We start from the raw sequence: 18,969 nt of genomic DNA on the forward strand, positions 1-18,969 counted from the left end.
CTGAAGACTGACGTCTGGGGAAATGGTGAGGGGACCAGCAGGAAACTGCTAAGGGAGTTTTGAGTCCTTTTATTCTGTTGCAGTTGCAGAGAAAGGAGGGTGGGGGGTGGGGGGTTGGGGTCCGCCCCAGGTGTCATCACTGAGGGGGGTGGCAAAAGGACAGAAAGCCGTGTTTAAAATAAAAATAAAAATTGGGCTCACCAAACCTTTTAGTTGAGTCAAAAAACGCGGCTGGCACTGGGCGCCACACCGCGGGGGGGCTGGCACTTACAGGGGGGGGTGCAGAGGGCCTGATCCACGCATCTCTCCTGGGGGTGACTTGGTGGCTTGGGCCCCTGCAGGCTGGACGCTGCCTGAAACAGAAGCGTGGGGCTTGCGTCTGCCCCCTGCCTCTCCCTCAGCCGCCCTACAGCTGGGGGGGAGGCAGAGGATAGGCTCCAGAAAGCCCACAGGACCCCCCCGCGTTGAACCGGGCACCCAAGCAGCTGGCTATACCGCTGTTCTGTTGTTTGAATTATGGGTGCCTTGAGAGTGAATGTGCTGTGCTTGCTGCCCCACTTGTCCTGATGGACCAGCCCCCCATGTCCCTGGCTAGCGACTCAATGTGGGCAGGAGAGTTTGCCTTCTGGGTTCCTGTCTCATTTTGGGATGCTCTCTTTCTCCTCTCTCCCCACCGTCAACTCTGGGGTCCTGTCTCTGCTAGCAGTCAGCCACCGAGGAGGACATTCCCAATGTCAAGGAGGATGAAGGCGAGGAGGAGACGACTGCAAGACGGCTGGATCTCCTCAGCCCTGACTGGGTAGGTGGCCGTGGCCTAAGTGGTGATTGGCAGAAGGGGAGGGGGGCATATCAATTGTAGGATGAGACTGTTGTTTCAGTTATGGGTGCCTTGAGTTTTAACGTTTGGTTGCGTTTTTTAATTGCTCGTTTTTTGCATCTTTTCCTTGCAGGTTCCAAGCATGTCACCATTTTCCAGTGTTTCCTCCTTGTCCTCCCTGGATTCCCTTTGGGACTCCCTCAATGAGGTACGTAGCAGACAGAGCAGGAGGGAAGCCCTGCTGAGCTGCACATGGGCAACCCTGAGGCTGGGGAGGAGGAGGAAGAGGAGGATGCTGGCTGGCTGACCGGCCAGGCCACCTTCTGGATGGTTGAGAGCAAGGGGGCAAACAGGCAGGGGGCTGCTAAGGGCAGACCATGCTTGCTGCCCCACTCCTCCTGATGGACCAGCCCCCCATGGCGCCAGGGCTGTAGGGCTTCCCTGGCTAGCGACTCAATGTAGGCAAGAGAGTTTCCCTTCTGGGTTCCTCTCTCATTTTGGGATGCTCTCTTTCTCCTCTCTCCCCACCGTCAACTCTGGGGTCCTGTCTCTGCTAGCAGTCAGCCACCGAGGAGGACATTCCCAATGTCAAGGAGGACGAAGGAAAAGGCGAGGAGGAGACGACCGCAAGACGGCTGGATCTCCTCAGCCCTGACTGGGTAGGTGGCCGTGGCCTAAGTGGTGATTGGCAGAAGGGGAGGGGGGCATATCAATTGTAGGATGAGACTGTTGTTTCAGTTATGGGTGCCTTGAGTTTTAACGTTTGGTTGCGTTTTTTAATTGCTCGTTTTTTGCATCTTTTCCTTGCAGGTTCCAAGCATGTCACCATTTTCCAGTGTTTCCTCCCTGTCCTCCCTGGATTCCCTTTGGGACTCCCTCAATGAGGTACGTAGCAGACAGAGCAGGAGGGAAGCCCTGCTGAGCTGGAGAACCCTGAGGCTGGGGAGGAGGAGGAGGAGGAGGAGGAGGAGGAGGAGGAGGAAGAAGCCGGCTGGCCGGTCAGGCCACCTTCTGGACTGGTCGTGAGCAAGGGGGCAGGCAGGCAGGCAGGCAGGCAGGGGGCTGCTAAGGGTATGCTTGCTGCCCTACTTGTCCTGATGGACCAGCCCCCCATGGCGCCAGGGCTGTAGGGCTTCCCTGGCTAGCGACTCAATGTGGGTTCCTGTCTCATTCTGGGCTGCTCTCTTTCTCCCCTCTCCCCACCACCAATGCCACCACCTCTGGGGTCCTGTCTCTGCTGGCAGGCAGCCTCTGAAGTGGCTATCAAGGAGGAAGAGCCACAGGAAGTACCAGAGAGCCCCCCAGAGGAGGACGGGGAGGACAAGGAGGACAAGGAGGCCGTTTATTCGCCGTGCCCCCCACCTGGAGAACACCTGGAGGCAAGCATAATCGAGGTCAGACGAAACACACATTCATTCATGACATTTGAAAAGCTTCCCTGAACAGGGCTGTCTTCACATGTCTTCTAAAAGTCAAATAGTTGTTTATTTCTTTGACATCTGGCGGGAGGGCGTTCCACTGGGCGGGTGCCACCACCGAGAAGGCCCTCTGCCTGGTTCCCTGTAACTTCACTTATCGCAATAACTTCACTTATTTTGTATTTTTATGCTGTAAGCCGCCCTGACAGCTTCAGATGAAGGACGGCATACGGATTTAATCAATCAATTGTTTGATTGATTGATTAATGATTGCGGCATTTTCCCAGAATCTGGAGGTGAATTGTTTACTTTTCTCACAGGACTGCGAGGAAGAGAGGCCCCCGAAGACCCCCACTTGCCTGGGTTCCATCATCTCCCGGATTCGCAAGATCTTCAGAAGAGCGCTGCCGCCAGCACCACCAGTGCCACCAGAGCAACCCAGTACAAGAGGCAGCAGTGGGGCGCAGGGGGAAAGGAGGCCACTCTGCACGTGGCTCAGGCGCTGGATGCGGCAGCATCGCAGCTGTGTCCACCCTGAACCCAGATGAGGAGGAGTTGGGAAGCTTGCACCGATCCGCCCAGGGGGATTTTGCCACCCCCCCTGGGATGACACTCGGGGCGATACCCCCCCACACCCCACCTTCCTCCGCCAGTGGTGGCAGGGGAAGTAGCACCTGGAGGCACCCGAGTCCCTAAGGGACATTTCCTTTTTGTTGTCCTTGCACAGGTCTTAATCCTTGTGGTCCAAACTGGAGAGGAGGAATAAAAGATCTGAGCGCGGAGGCAAGCGGGGCGAGAAACCCAACCCCATGTGGCCCTACGCTGGCGTCCCACACGGCCAGCCCGTCCTACAGCCCGACACCTTTTGAGATTGCGGAGCAGAACGGAGAAGACAGCGGGCAAAGGGTGGACGGCGAAGGAGAAGTGCGAGAGAACGACAGCGTCTACGGTGGCGGAGGAGAAGGAGAAGACAGGACTGAGAGGGGAACGATCCTGGAAGGTGGCTTGAAAAGAAAGGGCAAAGACTCTCCTCCCTGAAAGACAGGGGAGTGGTTGTGGGTGGGAACCCGAGCACCGCCCAGCAGGGGGCATTGCCCCCTGCCTCCCGCTCACCTGGCTGGCACTCACGCCCCCCCCCTGGTGGCCACCCAACCAGGTGCCGTGGTGGGGGCGTGTTCAGCAGCCTTTTGCTGCAGTGCCAGCCTTTCCCTGGCCTCATTCCTCATCGTCGTCCCGTCACGAGTCACCCACCCTCCACTCCCTTTTAGTTAGGGCTTAGGTCATTGGCCTTGCTATGGACCTTAGGTTGGTCGCCCTGGTTGCCTGGGGGGCCTGGTAGGAGTTTTTCCATTTGGCAATAGGCTTTTTGGTTTTTTCGCCTACCTCGTAGCAATCGTCACAACTTTTGTGGTATTGGTGGGTAGGTTAGGCATTGGAATAATGTGTTGTGGTGTGTCGAAGTGCTAGGTGTGGCCATCGCCTATGCCTTCAATTTTTAGGGGTATTCCGTTAAAGGAATCTGGCGGTCGTGTATTCTGTCCGATGCCTGCTTGGCGGGAGGCCATGGCACGACCCGCGGTGACAGCAGGGGTGAGCCTATAGTTGGATTAGCATCAACAGGTGATGAACGCCTGGTGAATAAACCCACTTGTTTCGATCCAATGCCTAAGCCAATACCTTTTCATTGCTGTAATCAATAAAGTTGTGGCCTTTTCTAGCCCATTAACCTTATATCACGTGTCCTTGTGTCTTCATTTCACTTCGTGGGGGTCGGGCCCTCGAACCACAATATGGCGTAGGAAAACTGCTAGCTCACGCTGCCCACGCCCAAAGGAGGAGGAGGAAGGAAAGGAGGAAAGCAAGCGAGCAAGAAGGGACAGCTAAAGAAAGAACTGAGAAAAGAGACAGTGAGACCTTCTGGGGGTCAAAGAAATTACAATAAGAAGGAAACTGAGAGTTTTTAGGTTGCGCTCCGCGGCAACCTGGAAGTAACAAAACGCATTATTTCTGGGTTTTGCCATTCGCGCATGCGCAAACGCTCAAAATGATGTCACGCACATGCGTGGAAGCAGCGAATCGCACACGTATCATTCATAAGCTCACTTCATATCATTTCATTCTCCTAAACTTTGTATATTAATAAATTGAGAAAATCATTTAAATTATCTTCCGTAGTCTGCTGGCTTAATTTCTGTATTGTGTAAACTCTGCTCCCTATTCCAAAGAGTAGCAACTGTCCTTAGCCAAGCCTAGACTGGAGTACAATGGATTTTATTGCGTTGTCCAGGATCTGACACATTGTGCACTGATGTTGAGTGGATCACCAGATTACGAGTGAGCCAGCAACAAGTTTAGCATTGGAGGGAAGCAATGAGACGATGCCAGATAGTTGTATTCCCTGCCTGCCAAACCTTTTCAGAGGAGGCATCTTATGCTCAGTCAGGAAGGAAGAGCGAGAGGCCTCCTCCTCCAACTCAGGTTCCTCCTATTCAGGTCCTCCTCCTCCAACTGAGGTTCCTCCCATTCAGGTCCTCCTCCTCCTACTCAGGTTCCTCCCATTCAGGTCCTCCTCCTCCAACTCAGGTTCCTCCCATTCAGGTCCTCCTCCTCCAACTCAGGTTCCTCCCATTCAGGTCCTCCTCCTCCAACTCAGGTTCCTCCCATTCAGGTCCTCCTCCTCCAACTCAGGTTCCTCCCATTCAGGTCCTCCTCCTCCTACTCAGGTTCCTCCCATTCAGGTCCTCCTCCTCCAACTCAGGTTCCTCCCATTCAGGTCCTCCTCCTCCAACTCAGGTTCCTCCCATTCAGGCCCCCATTTATAGAGCAAAACCAAGATCAGATCGGCAAGTAAAAATAATTGACAGAACAGCCACTGATGAAGCGTTTAGATTCATTAGCTAAGATTGCATCCTACTTAGACTTTCATCTCTCCAGACGAGTGGAAAGCTTACTAAACACTTATTCTTATAGCAGTTCAACCTGTAGCAATCCAATGAGGGCTCCTATATAAATTTAATAATTAAGGTCCCAAGAAAGCTGACTGGGTTATTTATGTATGCAACCACAGCAGCTAGAACTTTATTTGCACAGAAGTGGAAAGAGGGAGGATTGGCTTATGAAACTGGGGGAATCTGCTGAAATGGTGAAATTACCTGCTAAACTAAGAGGACATGAGGATGAATCTTTTCAGGAAGAATGGAGACCATTGATATCTTATTTGTCAAACTATCATCCATACATGAAGTCAAAGGCAGGATTTGAAATATAAGCAGCGGATGACTGAAATACGACATTGGGGCTTTGATAATAAAAACATGTTTTTTAAAACATCTGATAAAAAGAAGTAATAAAAACAAACATAGAGAATGGGGGGTGGGGAGTCAAGAAGAAATTGTGTGGGGTTTTTTGTTTTAAACTGTATGCGAAGACAAGTGATTGGAATATCTGTGGAGACTTAATAATATATATTTTTTTAATGTAGTAAAGAAAGCATTCACCCAGATTCTTAGTAAGTTGAGGTAATTTGATTCTGTTTTTTTATTTTAACTTTTGGAAGGCCTCCTCCTCCAACTCAGTTTCCTCCCATTCAGGTCCTCCTCCTACTACTCAGGTTCCTCCCATTCAGGTCCTCCTCCTCCAACTCAGGTTCCTCCCATTCAGGTCCTCCTCCTCCAACTCAGGTTCCTCCCATTCAGGTCCTCCTCCTCCAACTCAGGTTCCTCCCATTCAGGTCCTCCTCCTCCTCCTCAGGTTCCTCCCATTCAGGTCCTCCTCCTCCTCCTCCTCCTCCTCCTCCTCCTCAGGTTCCTCCCATTCAGGTCCTCCTCCTCCTCCTCCTGAATCTGGTCAGGGATCAAACGGATGCTCGCAATTACTACCGGCCTGGACACTTTTTCATCAGTGGGATCATCTCTCCAAAACGCTTTGTTGAGGAAACGCCATACAACTTTTCTCAGACACCCTTCGCCAGGACTGAAGTGTATGCACTTATATGCAGATGGTTTCATGGTCCTCCACTCCTTATAATGGTTCCTGTTTATCAAGGAAATAGCCCCTTTCTCAGGGCTGGGGAGCAAAGGGCTGGTGTTGCAGGACTACCCTGCCCTGACCATTGGGCTTGCTGTTGGAGGAGCTGGGAGCTGGGGAGGGGTGTCTAGTAAAAGATTCTAGTAAAGGGAGGTGTGCTCATTCGTGTAGTTTCTGATCCAGAATATGGACAAAATTATAATTTTACCACACAGTCAAACCTGCAAGCCACCAGGCCCCATATGTAAGTAAAAGGGGACTGAGGTATTTGGTGCTTCTCTTCTGTCAATAAAATGGTCTCTTACCTACCTATAGTCTAGCCCCTTGGAAGAAGCCAAAGACCACTGCAAGAAAAGCAGCCTTTGCAGCAACTTCCCAGTATATCACAATTTTTGAGGGGCGCCTTCATTTCTTACTCATAAAACCACAGTAGAATAGAATCATAGAGTGGTAGAGATGGAAGGGACCCAGAGGAATCTCACCTGAAGCATCCATGACACATGGTCACCTTCGGAGGGAGTCCGTTCCACTGTTGAACAGCTCTGTGTGCTTCAAAGGTGCTGTAATGGAGCAGAGATTTCCAAATTCTTCCTCTATGCTAGACAGGAAAAGATTTGATGTCAATGCAGAAGGATGGAAAAACAAAGAAACAAACAAATATTAATCTTTGTGGATCATATAATGTCCCCACCCCCATTCATACGAATGCCAGTTGCACTCTGTTTAAAGGGTTCATTTATTGCAGGGAGGCACCTAGGTTCTACTGGCACATGTTGTCTTTCCTGTTCACCATTCAAGAGATCAACCAGGATCTCAGGCTCTTACCCAACATCACCCTGGGCTACAACATCTATGAGAACTATTTTGATGCAAGGATGACTTCGGACGCCATGCTAGAGCTGCTTGCAGGCAGTGGATGCAATATTCCCAATTATCACTGTGGAGAACAGAATCAGCTGCTGGCTGTTCTTGAAAGAAGCAACACTTTCATCTCAAGAGTGATTTCAGCCTTGTCAGGCATCTACAAAATCCCACAGGTAAGTAGTGGGAGAGCATGGAAGCACAGAGAATTCCAACTGTGTAAAATTCTATTTTCTCTTGGGAGGGGTCAAGTGAGGATATTTTTCAAAATGGGAAAATCCTGAGCTATGGATTCAACATCCCTTTTTCAAAACTGAGCCTTTACCAACTTGGCACCTCCAGATGTTTCCGACTAAAACTCCCATCAGCCTCAGCCAGCAGAGATTTAGATATCAGGCAATTCAGATGATTAAATACCCATTATGCTGAAAGTAAAATAAATTGCTGATCTTTGCTTTGCTTGCTAGATCAGTTATGGCTTCACTTCCCAGGTTCTCGAAGGTAAATCCCTGTTCCCTTTTGTCTACCGGATGAGTCCCAAAGAGGAAAGTCAGTACCAGGGGATTGTTGAATTGCTCCTGTATTTTGGATGGACGTGGATTGGCCTCTTCACTCCAGACAATGACAGTGGAGAAAGATTTGTGAGCGCTGTGAAACCTCTGCTGCTCAGCAAAGGGATCTGCATTGCTTTATCAAAAAGAGTACCAGAAAATGATCCAGGTCAATTTATCAGGCCTGGGGAACCTTTTTTCCTATGGAGACAAGTTGGGGTATTTGTTTCCTATATAACCAATTCACAGACTATCGTAATCCTCATGGCAATACACTTTATCTATGAGAAGGAAATAGGGGCAAAAGTCTGGATCACAACATCTTTGCTAGAAATCAGAAATGGCTTTTACATCCCTCCAAATTTATTCCAGCACCTCCATGGTTCTCTGTCCTTTGCAATTCAGACCGGAATAAGGAGCAGCAAAGGTGACAAATTGCAGTTCAATCTTAGGGATTATTTCAATCAAGCATTTCAGTGTTCATATTCAAAGCATTTGTTGTCCGTGAAAGGCAGGATAAGATGCAAAGAGGAGGAGAAACTGGAGCCATTATCCCAAGGGGTGCATGAGAGAGCCCTGTCTCTAGACAGCTATGGCACTTACATCCATGTTCAAGCTGTGGCTCAGGCCTTGCATGCTTCGCTTTCCTCGAGATCCCAGAGGAGGCTGATGGTGGAGGAAGGAGAGCAATGGGGACCCCAAAGGCTACAGCCGTGGCAGGTATTTCCTTCCCCTTTTTGCAAACTGCACTCCACACAGATGCTGATCTTGACTGGGGATAGACCTGCAACATATCATAATTACTATTAGTATTAGTAATAGTAGCAGACCGCCCAACATTTCTCTGATGAAAATAGGGACATACCATCTGTCCCTATACAGATACTGTTGATACCTAGGGCTTTTTTACTGGGGGGTCGGGACTCACTCAAACTCAGTTCTGGCACCTCTCAGGCGGGTACCATTGCCATTCTCAGAGGGAGGTGTTCATGGTGATTTCCGGCACCCTTTTTGCTAGAAATATATCACTGTTTATACCCCACACATCTTTTTGGCTTGCCTCAGCACTCTGGGCAGCTCCCAAAATAAAGAAATTCATACTAAAATATAAAACATATTAAAATTCCCGATACAGGATTGGACGGCTTGTGGGTTGGATAACTCCACATCTGCCAACTTTTCTCCAATGAAGAAAAGGAAAAGTGGGGAATTTCGGGATCAAATGAAAAACTGACTCTAATCCAGGGACATCCCTGGAAAATTGGGGCACTTGCAGGGTCTGTAGTAATAAAAATGGCTGAATAGGAATTCCAGTCTACATGAGATACACCCAGGCCCCAAATCATAAGAGATTGAAGTGAGTAGGACTGAGATATCCATCTTGGCTTCCAGGTTTCTCAGTGCTGGTGCTTTCCCCTGTCATTCCAGCTTCACCCTTTCTTGAGAGAAATTCGGTGTCTGAATACTTCCAGAGGCAGGCTGTGCTTGGATGAGAACTGGGAGCTGCCAGCAGACTTTGATATTGTGAACTGGGTGATCTCTCCCAATAAGTCTTGTGTCGTTATTGGGAATATAAGGAGAGAGACGTCTGCTAGCATAAAGTTCACCATTAACCCAGAAGCCATTGAGTGGCCCAAGAAATTCAACAAGGTAGGGGGAATCACAGAGAGGGGAGGCTAGGAGATCCTGAATATGCTTTTCCTTGAACAACTGCTGCAAAATGACTATATCAGGTTGACCAATGATGTATTGACCGTCCAATAACAGCTGCAACGGCCACTCCTTCTTTCCACAGCAGCTGAGATAGGTGGGAAATTTGGGATGCTCACAGAAAGCATAGAGCCCAGAGGTCCTCAGAGAAGACACCATTCACAGTTGTTGGTGAAAGATGATAATTTAAAAAAACAACAACCCTATTGTAATATAAGGTTAACGTTAAGAAATGGCATGTAAACTAGAAATAACTAGGGAAATAGATCAGCGACAAGAGGAAACCTTGCATCCCTCAAGAACAGAGTGAGGGAAACCAATATTTGGAAAAGTCATATTAAATTTATCTAAATTAGTGGTTGAGAGATTATCAGAATCCTGAAAATTGGGGAAATCACATTTCAGACTCCATTGCTATCTTCTTTGAAGATTTTTTAAGCAGGGAAGCAGGTAAACGGAGAAGAGGAATCAGAGTTCTGTGGCGCAAACCTCAGTTGTCCTGAACGAAGAACAAGATATTCTGGTCACCCCAATGGTCAGTGGGGGGTTGAAAGGACCCTGATGAGGGGTCAAAGGCTGCAGTCCAGAGATCAGTTTCAATTTACCCTATGAGTGAATTACATACCCACAAATACTCCTAACTGTTCCTCTTTGTTGCACCTTCTTGTCTTTCTGGTTAGGCCGTACCTCGTTCCAGGTGTACAGAAAGATGTCGACCTGGATATGCCAAGGTGGTTCTGGAAGGAAAGCCCGTTTGCTGCTATGCTTGTGCTCGGTGTGCGGAAGGGACCTTCTCCGCCCAGGAAGGTGGGTGACTCCAAGGGGAAGGTATTTGTCAGGGAACTGCCATCGGAGCCAGAGCGAGAGGGAGGGCTCCAGAGGGATTCTGGAGAGCGTCCCGGGAGGGAGAGAAGCAGCCCATCTTCTGGGGAAGGAAATCAGCGTAGCACCAGTGGAGAAGGGGGGCAGATTGGGGAATCGGCGAGGTGGCTCCATGACTCCTCGCCAGAGACCTGCAGGGAGAGCATGGGTCCTCCGCTGCCAACACCCTCCCTGCGCAGAAGGCTTCCGCGCAGGGAGAGTAGGCGGAGACTAGGTGTCAAAGAGCTTCTTTGCTGGAAGAAGTTCAAGAAACGCCCACTGACGGATTCTGCCAGCGATTGAGACAGCCACAGGTGAGTGGCTCTCCGGACAGAAAGGGTTCACTCAGACAACTCAGCAAGGTGTGGCGCCGATTTATGCATGAGCAACCCCTAGAACCATTACAGTATTCCGAGAGAGAGTAAACACTGGGCAGTAATCCAGTCTCACACACTTTTTGTGAGAATTCTGCAGATATTGGGGCTCCTTCCTCAACTTCTTTAGGATTAATCAACTTTATTACATCCAGGAAGTGAGTTGATAGGAATGACCATGAGGAAGACATCTCTGGGGTTGAAAGTGGGCAGCTGTGAGAGGAATGCCCATAAAGCATTCCTTTTTTATTTTTCATACCAAGTCACACCAAAAAGGAAATCATTTTGACATTTATAAAGAGTAATGGACAGGTGATGCAAACCAGCAAATGTTTAATAGCAAAAGCACAATAAAAAATAAAATATTTCAAATGAAAATTATTACAATATAATCAATGGACTGTTTTGATCTCACTACTATGAACATTGCATGGAAGCAACAGAAAACTGCATTTCAAATGTCAAGTTAAAGAGCTGTTTCTTCAGGATTAGACAGGATCCAAACAATGCAGTTAACAGAAGTGGAGTGCTCATTGCTACTCAGTTTATCCTACCTCACAATTTTTGCTTTACCTCATTTAGCATTCTTATTTCCTGAGGTCCACCACAGAGTTTTTCAAAACGTAGCAGAGCACAGATCCTTAGGGATGTAACTGATGCTGCAGCCACTCTTTTTCCTCTTCCTCAGATGCAGAACATTGCACCAAATGTTCAGAAGATCAGTATCCAAACAAGGACAGAAATCAATGTGCCCCCAAGATTATCATCTTCCTGGCTTATGAAGAATATTTGGGAATGGTGTTAGCTTCCATTGCCCTCTTCTTGTCCTTAACAGCAGGCATTGTGTTGGGAATCTTCATTAAATACAAGGACACTCCCATAGTCAAAGCCAACAACCGGGACCTCTCCTACATCCTCCTCGTCTCCCTCCTGCTTTCCTTTTTGTCCTCCTTCCTCTTCATCGGGCGCCCAAGGAAAGAGACCTGCCTTCTCCGACAAACGGCCTTCAGCATCATCTTCTCAGCTGCTGTTTCTTCTGTCTTGGCAAAGACCATCACGGTGGTGCTGGCCTTTCTGGCCACAAAGCCCGGGAACAGGGTGAGGAGATGGCTGGGCAAGAGTCTGGCCAACTCCATTGTCATCTCCTGTTCTGGGAGGCAAGTTCTCATCTGCACCATCTGGCTGGGCTCTTCTCCCCCATTCCCAGAGCCCGACATGCTCTCCCAGGTGGAAGAGATCATCCTGCAATGCAACGAAGGGTCTGTGGCCATGTTTTACGTTGCCCTCGGCTACCTGGGCTTCTTGGCTGCCACCTGCTTCACGGTGGCTTTCCTAGCCAGGAAGCTGCCTGGCTCCTTCAACGAAGCCAAGCTGATCACCTTCAGCATGCTGGTCTTCTGCAGTGTTTGGGTCTCTTTTGTGCCCACCTACCTGAGCACCAAGGGCAAGTACATGGTGGCCGTGCAGATCTTCTCTATGTTGGCCTCCAGTGCTGGGCTTCTGGGCTGCATCTTCCTTCCCAAGTGCTGCATGACTGTGCTGAGGTCTGATCTGAACACAAAGGAGCACCTGACAACCAGAAATTAAGGGAACACCTGATTCTTAAAATAGTCCATGTTCCTGATGTCCAGAAGTGCCTAAAGGAAATACAGCTACTCCTCCATGTTGCTTATTCTCCATCTCTGAAAGAGATTGTGTTCCTTCTTAGCCCAGGTTTTGTGTAGTCCTGTTGACATGAACCGTAAGATGGGAGGAAATGTTTTGCTACCTTGCTTTGCCAAGGACTACAATGAGTCCTGATCTACTGCCCTTAGTTTGTAAAGTTTTATCATTTAATCATTTTTTGCTTTCAGAAGTTATATTTATCTGACAACCAGATAGGCTGGAGGGAGAGAGGAGTTAGGTCTTTGAGTGTGATTCCTTTGTCCTAACTACCTATTAACCATATCAATTCTGATATTCCACAATACTGTTTGGTTATGCCAGTTCTATGTATTCAATTTTCTATGCTCCATTTCCCGCATTTATGCGCTATCATTCATAAGCTCACTTCACATCATTTTGTTCTCCTAAGCTTTGTATATCAATAAACTGAGAAATTCATTTAAGTTCTCTTCTGTGGTTCGTTGGTTTAATTTCTGTATTGTGTAAGCTCTGCTCCCTGTTCCAGAGAGTAGCAACGGACCTTAGCCAAGCCTTGACTGGGATCCAGTGAACTTTATTGCATTGACCAGGGTTAGGAATAGGGTTAGGGGCGGGCGAGGCAGGCGGGAAGAGAGGGGAGCGGGAACTCCGGCGCTCATGGGAGTGGCAGGCTGCCTATGCCAATCTGGGCGAGTCATTGTGAAAGGAGGTGGGGAGAGTAGAGCTGGGGAAGGCAATGGGTCACAAAAGGCAGCAGTGGAAAGCGGGGAGAGGTGGGGCGGGGTTTAGTGGAGAGTGGTCACGCCCACTAGGCTGGGCAAGGCAAAGCTGGGAGGAGCCTCTGGCTTGACTTATTTCATTATTATTACTAATATTAATTAGTAATGAAATATTAATTTGGGGGAATGTATTATAATATCATATAATTAATATAATATAATATAATTATATTATTATACAGGGTGATTCATAATAAAATATACAGTTTCAACACCCTATAAAAAGAATATAATATATTTCATGTTACCTGTGACAGAATTGTAGGGGAATGTTTAAAGTATTTTAGAAACAGTCACAGATGTTCTATGTGTGCACCCTTTGTCACACGACACACATCACAATCAAAAATGCCGTTGCACAACAAACTCCATTTTGCTGAATTCAAGAACCCAAAACGCCTTCTCCACTCCAGACGCCGCCATTTCGCCTGACTAGTCACGTGACACGCGCACTCTCACCTCCATCACTTCCCTCAGTCGCGGAAGACAAACTGTATCAGTACATCTACCTCACGGTTCGCAGCTGTTTTCCGTGTCGGCGCCTGTCTTACAGGATCTGGAAAATGTATATTTCATTATGAATCACCCTGTATTATATTATTTCGGTGTCCAATCACAGCATTACTATAGGATTTTTCATTTCAATCAATCAAATCTTTATTACGGTAGTAGACCAGCATCAGTAGGGTGGGGTACAGTCATTTCCAAACTGTAAAACGTAAAGCTAAAAAGTATTAAAACACAAAGTATACATAAAAGTCTAAAAGAAGCGAAAAGACGGGTTTGGGAGCATTAAACAGATGTGGAAGAGCATAAAAGGTTAGTATATAAAAGACTCTGGCCCTCCATTTCCAGGGCACTCTGAGATGAGTGTTCATTCAATCTAGTGTCACAACAACCACCATTTCTTTCTACCCCACCATCTGGCTTGGTTTCCCCAGCCACTCAGGGCGGCTCCCAATAGAATATGAAAAACACGATAAATACATCAAACATTGCAAACTTCCCTGAACAGGGCTACCTTCAGGTGTCTTCTAAAAGTCAGGTAGTCGTTTCTTTCCTTGACATCGGCTGGGAGGGCGCCACCACCAAGAAGGCCCTCTGCCTGGTTCCCTCTTTGTGGCCCAGGTCATCATCCGATGAATTGAGAGCGTCATTTATTTCTGTGTTCATAATTAAAGAAAACGTGCATTTTAAAAGTATTGCACCTTGATTGTAATATTAAGAATGCACTTAAAATTACTACGCACAACAATGAATAAGTGATTGCAATGCACACAGAGCTAATCAGTATAAATATGTGTGAACAATGTTCTTAAAAACATTTGTTAACCAAGTCTAATATTACTATCTTGTTGTGATTATTATTACTTATATTGCTACTAATCCCAGTGGCTTACAAGACTGAGCTCCATTCTGCCTTGGTCAGACGCCACCTGGAATACTGTGTCCAGTTCTGGGCACCACAATTTAAGAAGGATGTTGACCAATGGGAAGAAACCCCTCCAGAGAGATGCTGGTTCAGGCAGCCCCCTGAGCTTAGACTACGAAGCCTCTGAGGGCGTGCAGAGTGCAAATCCCCCCAGGGGCCCCTCTCTCTCCCAGGCTCACCTGGGGACCCGTGCCCTGCCAGCCTCTCCGGCCTCTGAGGGCGTGCAGAGTGCATATCCCCCCAGGGGCCCCTCTCTCTCCCAGGCTCACCTGGGGACCCGTGCCCTGCCAGCCTCTCCGGCCTCTGAGGGTGTGCAGAGTGCAGATCCCCCCAGGGGCCCCTCTCTCTCCCGGGCTCACCTGGGGGCCCTGCCCCTGCCAGCCTCCCTGGCCCCTGAGGGCGTGCAGAGTGCAGATCCCCCCAGGGGCCCCCCTCTCTCCCAGGCTCACCTGGGGGCCCTGCCCCTGCCAGCCTCTCCGGCCTCTGAGGGCGTGCAGAGTGCAAATCCCCCCAGGGGCCCCCCTCTCTCCCAGGCTCACCTGGGGGCCCTGCCCCTGCCAGCCTCTCCGGCCTCTGAGGGCGTGCAGAGTGCAAATCCCCCCAGGGGCCCCTCTCTCTCCCGGGATCACCTGGGGGTCGGTGCCCTGCCAGCCTCTCCGGCCTCTGAGGGCGTGCAGAGTGCAGATCCCCCCAGGGGCCCCTCTCTCTCCCGGGCTCTCCTGGGGGCCCTGCCCCTGCCAGCCTCTCCGGCCTCTGAGGGTGTGCAGAGTGCAGATCCCCCCAGGGGCCCCCCTCTCTCCCGGGCTCACCTGGGGGCCCTGCCCCTGCCAGCCTCTCCGGCCTCTGAGGGCGTGCAGAGTGCAAATCCCCCCAGGGGCCCCTCTCTCTCCCGGGCTCACCTGGGGGCCCTGTCCCTGCCAGCCTCTCTGGCCTCTGAGGGCGTGCAGAGTGCAATTCCCCCCAGGGGCCCCTCTTTCTCCTGGGGGCCCTGCCCCTGCCAGCCTCTCCGGCCTCTGAGGGCGTGCAGAGTGCAAATCCCCCCAGGGGCCCCTCTCTCTCCCGGGCTCACCTGGGGGCCCTGCCCCTGCCAGCCTCTCTGGCCTCTGAGGGCGTGCAGAGTGCAGATCCCCCCAGGGGCCCCCCTCTCTCCCGGGCTCACCTGGGGGCCCTGTCCCTGCCAGCCTCTCTGGCCTCTGAGGGCGTGCAGAGTGCAAATCCCCCCAGGGGCCCCTCTCTCTCCCGGGCTCACCTGGGGGCCCTGCCCCTGCCAGCCTCTCCGGCCTCTGAGGGCGTGCAGAGTGCAAATCCCCCCAGGGGCCCCTCTCTCTCCCGGGCTCACCTGGGGGCCCTGCCCCTTCCAGCCTCTCCGGCCTCTGAGGGCGTGCAGAGTGCAGATCCCCCCAGGGGCCCCTCTCTCTCCCGGGCTCACCTGGGGGCCCTGCCCCTTCCAGCCTCTCCGGCCTCTGAGGGCGTGCAGAGTGCAAATCCCCCCAGGGGCCCCTCTCTCTCCCGGGCTCACCTGGGGGCCCTGCCCCTTCCAGCCTCTCCGGCCTCTGAGGGCGTGCAGAGTGCAAATCCCCCCAGGGGCCCCTCTCTCTCCCGGGCTCACCTGGGGGCCCTGCCCCTGCCAGCCTCTCCGGCCTCTGAGGGCGTGCAGAGTGCACATCCCCCCAGGGGCCCCTCTCTCTCCCTGGCTCACCTGGGGGCCCTGCCCCTGCCAGCCTCTCCGGCCTCTGAGGGCGTGCAGAGTGCACATCCCGCCAGGGGCCCCTCTCTCTCCCTGGCTCACCTGGGGGCCCTGTCCCTGCCAGCCTCTCCGGCCTCTGAGGGTGTGCAGAGTGCAGATCCCCCCAGGGGCCCCTCTCTCTCCCTGGCTCACCTGGGGGCCCTCCCCCTGCCAGCCTCTCCGGCCTCTGAGGGTGTGCAGAGTGCAGATCCCCCCAGGGGCCCCTCTCTCTCCTGGGCTCACCTGGAGGCCCTGCCCCTGCCAGCCTCTCCGGCCTCTGAGGGCGTGCAGAGTGCAAATCCCCCCAGGGGCCCCCCTCTCCCCCGGGCTCACCTGGGGGCCCTGCCCCTGCCAGCCTCTCTGGCCTCTGAGGGCGTGCAGAGTGCAAATCCCCCCAGGGGCCCCTCTTTCTCCTGGGGGCCCTGCCCCTGCCAGCCTCTCTGGCCTCTGAGGGCGTGCAGAGTGCAAATCCCCCCAGGGGCCCCTCTCTCTCCCGGGCTCACCTGGGGGCCCTGCCCCTGCCAGCCTCTCCGGCCTCTGAGGGCGTGCAGAGTGCAGATCCCCCCAGGGGCCCCTCTCTCTCCTGGCCTCACCTGGAGGCCCTGCCCCTGCCAGCCTCTCCGGCCTCTGAGGGCGTGCAGAGTGCAGCTGGTGTCCCTGGCGGAGGCAGAGGCAGGAGGGCCATGGAGCCAGGCTTTGAGATCCCCTCGGAGGGGAAGGGGCCACCTTCCAAAGGCCCTGCGACTCCCGCCAGCCTCTGCCAGCCTGGTCCACACTGGGAGGGGGGGCAGACTTCCCAGCATGCACTGCCAGCTCTGCCAGGCCAATGGTCGATTCCCAGCCTCAATAAATTTGAAATTTGCTGGTTTTTCCAGTGTATAACCAAATCAATCAATCTCAAGGTGTCTTTTGTTCGGTTTCACTATTTAGCTTTATGGATAAATTAACCTCTATTAGGTTTCATTTCCCTCACGTCCTTCTTCCCAGCATGCTTTGCTGCCCCTTCTTCTCACAAACAAGGATCCTGTTTCCTGTAATTGAAATTTACCCTTTTTCCAATGTATAACTCAATAAATAAGCCCCAAGATGTCTTCTGTTAGGCTTCACTTATTAGCTTTATTGATAAATTATCCTTTATTAGGTTTCATTTCATTTCCCTCACGTCCTTCCTCCCAGCATGCTTTGCTGCCCCTTCTTCTCAAAAACAAGGATCCTGTTTCCTGTATTTGAAATTTACCCTTTTTCCAGTGTATAACTGCATGAATAAATCCCAAGATGTCTTTTGTTCGGTTTCACTATTTAGCTTTATGGATAAATTAACCTCTATTAGGTTTCATTTCCCTCACGTCCTTCTTCCCAGCATGCTTTGCTGCCCCTTCTTCTCAAAAACAAGGATCCTGTTTCCTGTATTTGAAATTTACCCTTTTTCCAGTGTATAACTGCATGAATAAATCCCAAGATGTCTTTTGTTCGGTTTCACTATTTAGCTTTATGGATAAATTAACCTCTATTAGGTTTCATTTCCCTCACGTCCTTCTTCCCAGCATGCTTTGCTGCCCCTTCTTCTCACAAACAAGGATCCTGTTTCCTGTAATTGAAATTTACCCTTTTTCCAGTGTATAACTGAATGAATAAATCCCAAGATGTCTTTTGTTCGGTTTCACTATTTAGCTTTATGGATAAATTAACCTCTATTAGGTTTCATTTCCCTCACGTCCTTCTTCCCAGCATGCTTTGCTGCCCCTTCTTCTCACAAACAAGGATCCTGTTTCCTGTAATTGAAATTTACCGTTTTTCCAATGTATAACTCAATAAATAAGCCCCAAGATGTCTTCTGTTAGGCTTCACTTATTAGCTTTATTGATAAATTAACCTCTATTACGTTTCATTTCCCTCACGTCCTTCTTCCCAGCATGCTTTGCTGCCCCTTCTTCTCACAAACAAGGATCCTGTTTCCTGTAATTGAAATTTACCGTTTTTCCAATGTATAACTCAATAAATAAGCCCCAAGATGTCTTCTGTTAGGCTTCACTTATTAGTTTTATTGATAAATTATCCTTTATTAGGTTTCATTTCATTTCCCTCACGTCCTTCTTCCCAGCATGCTTTGCTGCCCCTTCTTCTCACAAACAAGGGTCCTGTTTCTTATCATTTTATTTTTCTCTTATTCTTCCATTTAAACTTGATGGAGGGTCAGAGCGATGGAGAAAGAGAGAAGGCTTTTCCTCACAGCCTTTCCCTCGCCCTTCCCAGGCTGCCCTGCGCAACCTTCCTCCTGGCCTGCTAATAAACTAATAACAACCAATTATTATACTCATAAACCCCCATAACCCAGGAAGTCGCGAAGAGACCTCGTCCTTTTCCTCATTCCCTTGGAGGCACCTAGAACGGCTTCCCCCTTTTCCCGACGTCCCACGGCTCCTGCGCCCTGGACAACAGAGGCCAAAATGGCGCTGGCCACCCGCCAGTTGTTTTACCTGCAATTTAGAGCTCCCAAAATGCTTTAAATGCATGTTGTGGCTGTGATTTTTATAGTGCTTTTAATATTCTGTTGGGAGCCGCCCAGAGTGGCCTGGGAAACCATTATTATTATTATTATTATTATTATTATTATTATTATTATTATTATTATTATTTCACCGCCTTGATTGCAATGAAACCTAAAGCAGACCCATTGAAATGCAATTCTTAACTTCGTTTTTGGTTTACACCAACCATTCTTCTTTTCGCAGTTGAGACTGACCATTCACTTTCTTCTGATTGGTACCTG

At 50.2% G+C, this 18,969-nt stretch overlaps 1 long non-coding RNA gene across 2 annotated transcripts in view; it reads right to left on the reverse strand.

Moving 5' to 3' along the window:
- Positions 1-13,593, reverse strand: part of LOC114590323 (uncharacterized) — a 51,709-nt gene extending 38,116 nt beyond the window's left edge. For both annotated transcript variants that reach the window (XR_013391222.1, XR_013391221.1), the window contains exons 1-2: positions 13,501-13,593; positions 6,744-6,859 (exon numbers count right to left, since the gene is read on the reverse strand). This is a non-coding gene — a long non-coding RNA (uncharacterized LOC114590323). The remainder of the gene's footprint in view (positions 1-6,743; positions 6,860-13,500) is intronic.
- Positions 13,594-18,969: the final 5,376 nt, after the last annotated feature.

The sequence above is a fragment of the Podarcis muralis genome, chromosome 18, assembly GCF_964188315.1.
Source record: "Podarcis muralis chromosome 18, rPodMur119.hap1.1, whole genome shotgun sequence".
NCBI lineage: Eukaryota > Metazoa > Chordata > Lepidosauria > Squamata > Lacertidae > Podarcis > Podarcis muralis.